Raw genomic sequence first — 4108 nt, forward strand, 5'->3', positions numbered from 1 at the left:
GTGAACAAGACCCCAAGATACTTGAACTCCTCCACTTGAGGCAGGAACTCTCCACCAACCTGAAGGGAACAAGCCACCCTTTTCCAACTGAGAACCATGGCCTCGGATTTGGAGGTGCTGATTCTCATCCCAGCCGCTTCACACTCGGCTGAAAACCGCCCCAGTGCACGCTGGAGGTCCTGGTTTGATGGAGTCAACAGGACAACGTCATCTGCAAAAAGCAGAGATGAGATCCTGTGGTCCCTAAACCGGACTCCCTCCGCCCCCTGGCTGCACCTAGAAATTTTGCTCATAAAGATAGTGAACAAAACCGGTGACAAAGGGCAGCCCTGCCGGAGTCCAACATGCACTGGAAACAAGTCTGACTTACTGCTGGCAATGCAAACCAAGCTCCTGCTCCGGTTGTACAGGGACAGCCCGCTTGGCCTGCCGGTACCCGTCAGCTGTCTCAGGAGTCCCACGAGCCAACCAGGCCCAAAAAGACTCCTCCTTCAGCTTGACTTTAAAAATGAATATAGCAAACCTATTGGCAAACAGCTTCTTATTTACACATCCTGCAGTTACAGAACAACATTATTATTCATTTGGAGTCATGTCTCTGGACATCTGATAAATGAAAGCCCATTATTCATTCTTTTACCTTAATTTTGATTAGCATGCATGTTCAATAGCTAGATTCTAAAAATGCATTCACAAATGTGGTTACAAAGAAGCTGGCTGTTTGGTGAATATGTAGTGCTAGGGTGTTTATTCTACTCCTTTTACAGTTAGGTCATGTGCTCCCTGGGTTTTCTGTTGTTTTATCCCTCTATGTTAGGTATTTTTAGTCAGATAGACATTGGTTAGATATTTTATGTATTAGAAATGTTTAGAGTAGACAGGATGTCTAGCTCAGGCTGTTAAATGCTTAGTCATTCTTAAGGGTACTTCAGGTTGTTCAGGTTCAAGGATAACTAGACAGAAAGTTGATTATTGTTAGGAGACAGAATGTTTAATATTATTGTTATGACATGGTGAACCATAATCGTAGTCATAATATTTTCTTATGCTTAATGTCATGTCAGAATGTTTTAGCTACACACCACATAATCAACAGACATTCACACATTGATTTTCTTCATGCTTTGACTACCGCTCTGGCCAGCTGCAAAGCTGGCACCAGGAGGCGTCACGGTTTGGCGTCCCTGTAGTATGGGGTTAGCCCGAGGTGATATAATGTATAGGCCTGTTATGGTTCAGGGCTTTTCATCTTTCAGTTTCCTAAATTTTCATTGACACATATTTAGACTAGCTTTAAAGGATATGTATTTTTAAAGTTGGTCTCAAAACAGTATTAATGTGTCCAAATGCATGGGAGAATACAGTAGGTCTTGGTCATTCTACCATTACTTACTGTCCACACCAACCTTGAAGCTTTTCACCTGGACTATGCTATAAAAAAATGGGGTTAAATACACAGTTCTCCTTTGGCACAAAAATGCACTCCAAACTTTGTATGATGCTCAAATGAAGATTCATCTGCCCCCTAAGCTAATTCAAGTAGTAGACTGAATAATGGGAGGAACTAGGAGAGTCGGAGGACCAGGATGGACAGGTGAAAAAGCAGTAACCAGGTGGGTAAGCTACGCTGTTAGGGAAGCAGAGTAGCATACGGAAAAGAAAACAAGAAGTCAACAGCACAGGAACTGTCAGTGTTGAAATCAAGTTGTGTACAGTGAAACACGAGTATACAACGTAATGAAAAATAATCATCCACACTGTGTGCTACAACCAACGAGTCACTGATTACCAAATATGACACAGCTGAGGCACTGATCCTGCAGGAACGAGAGAGGAAAAAGAAGGAAGAGAGGCAGGCCGCGTCAAGCGGACCTGACAGCGCTATAATCAACAGACATTCACACATTGATTTTCTTCATGCTTTGACTACCGCTCTGGCCAGCTGCAAAGCTGGCACCAGGAGGCGTCACGGTTTGGCGTCCCTGTAGTATGGGGTTAGCCCGAGGTGATATAATGTATAGGCCTGTTATGGTTTGGGGCTTTTTTCATCTTTCAGCTGCCTGCGTGCATGTTGGAGGTACAAAGACTCCTGAGCGTGTAATGTAAATTTTTACCTGTGTTCAGTGAATAAATCAGCACTGTTTTGAAGTTACTTGGACTGCCTCGTCTCTGAGTTAATGGTGAAAAGAACTGGGTATCCAACACTTTACCTGTCATTATCCCAGGTAGTCACTATCACATTCACCTGCCGCTCATTACCTCTCGGTTCAGTTCCCCATAAATACATGCCCTTTTCTGCCATTTCCCTGCTGATCAGTAATTGTACACCACCTGTATGTCTCTGTACTGCTAGAATTCAGCTTCAGCTCCTGTAACCACTTTCTCTGTGACTTACCTGTGCACCTGGTCCCCAGTGCCAGTTTTCCTGTATATGCTATCGACTTGGTTTCTGCAGTTAGAGTGGGGTATGTCTCGTCTGGCTCTCAGCGCTTTGTCTTGAAGTGTCACCACTCCCTGCTCTGTGGGATCTTCTCCATAGGCTGAAACAACTTAGAAAAAATGAACTGGACTAGATTTCTAGGTCAAAGATGTTTCACCTTTCATCCAAGAGGCTTCCATCAGTTCTGACTGACTGGTGTTGAGCCGGAGATATTTATCCTCCTCGGTGGTGTTTCAGTCCTAGTGGTAGACTAAGCCACAACTTGTCTTCCATCTACAATCCTGTTTTGAGATCTCTGCCCAAACATGCCCACCAGGACAATAGATGTCAGTTAGATGGGAGGATTCAAAGACAGGTAACAATAGACGGGAGGATTCAAAGACAGGTAACGACACTCACCGATACTGGGCTATAACGACTAAGTCGTTAGGAGACATTGTTGGCCCTCAAAGGACTGAAACACCACTGATCTAAAATCCTTGCCGTTTCTCAACCTTTCATCTCCTACAGTTGAATCCAGCAAGTACTACCCACTGCATTCTGCCCATATATTAAGATGGCATTCTCTAATGCACCACCTGGCTACTGTTTAATTCATTTCTTCTCTGGTACCTACAATAAGCTTCACTTTACATGTCTACTCTCAGAGTGCATGTCAGTATATAGGGTCCAAATGCTTCAGACCTTAGCAACTCCAACTGTACTGTTATCTGCACTTTGTTTCATTTATTTTTTTACGTCTTGGTAACTCATTAAAGATGTTTCATAGAGAAATGGGAAGCCATTGCAATGATTTTCTTCCATTTTGCTTAAATTTCCTTCACCTGGTAGAGTGTGGTAGTAAACTGTGCTTCTGTTTGTGGAAACAAGATTGTGATTAGCCCTCACCTGCCTGTTGCTATTTGCATTTCAGCATTCCTCAACTTTCCTATGCTACACAGTGTAGCTAGGTGCTTTTTGAATCTGCTGAGTTCCACAGGAGGTACAGGACTACAAATCCAGATGAATGACGGCTGTTGCTGGCCTAGCTATTTGAATCCATATGTGTGAACCTACATGCAAATACAGTATGTCTGTGCTGAGCAGGTAGTGGAGTTTTTTTTTTTTTTTTTCTCTTCAAGCTTTTTCACTGATAGGAGATGAGTGCTGTGCCAACAAAAAAAGCTGTGAAAGTGTGAACCAAAACAAAGTTGCAGTCTGAGCAATGACCTGAAACCATGTATATGGACACCCTGACGGCTCCCAGAAGTGAAACTACTGTGACTTGATCTCTCCCTGGTGGCTGGTTGCAATATAGGTCATAAACCCTACCCCCTCCAAGTTTGTGGATGGGACATAAGCCAAGCTAAAATTTCAAAGCACAAATCAAATACATTTTTCCCAGAGGTGATTTGTTATTTCTGGTAGATATTGTTACGTGAATGGCGTAGAACATGTGTGAATAACCGGTGAGCAGTCTGTACGTATGGTGTGTGTGTGTGTGGCTGGAGGTGTGGTTGAGGGACAGCGTGTGACGTATGGGCGTAGTAGATGAGAGGTCAGTATGAGTGGGTTGGAGAGAGTAAACGAAGTGTGAAAAGACAGACAGTGGAATTCAACCGGAGTGGGCGATATTGTTCATGTTGAGGGAAAATGACAATAAAAAGTCCGGTTTCCAAGGAAGTTGCC

General features: G+C 43.5%; 1 protein-coding gene across 7 annotated transcripts in view; it reads right to left on the bottom strand.

The window, feature by feature from the left end:
* LOC109972971 (leucine-rich repeat and fibronectin type-III domain-containing protein 2-like) overlaps nucleotides 1-4108 on the bottom strand; it is a 269768-nt gene that overhangs the window by 125319 nt on the left and 140341 nt on the right. For 2 of the 7 annotated variants that reach the window (XM_020622241.1, XM_020622236.1), the window contains one exon: nucleotides 2396-2540. The exons of 4 other annotated variants lie outside the window; for them this stretch is intronic. The gene's annotated coding sequence lies outside the window, so the exon portion shown is untranslated. Of the gene's footprint in view, nucleotides 1-2395; nucleotides 2550-4108 lie in introns of all 7 variants that reach the window. One more of the 7 variants, XM_020622235.1, reaches the window with a different exon arrangement.

This window comes from Monopterus albus, unplaced genomic scaffold, assembly GCF_001952655.1.
Source record: "Monopterus albus unplaced genomic scaffold, M_albus_1.0 scaffold275.1, whole genome shotgun sequence".
Lineage (NCBI taxonomy): Eukaryota > Metazoa > Chordata > Actinopteri > Synbranchiformes > Synbranchidae > Monopterus > Monopterus albus.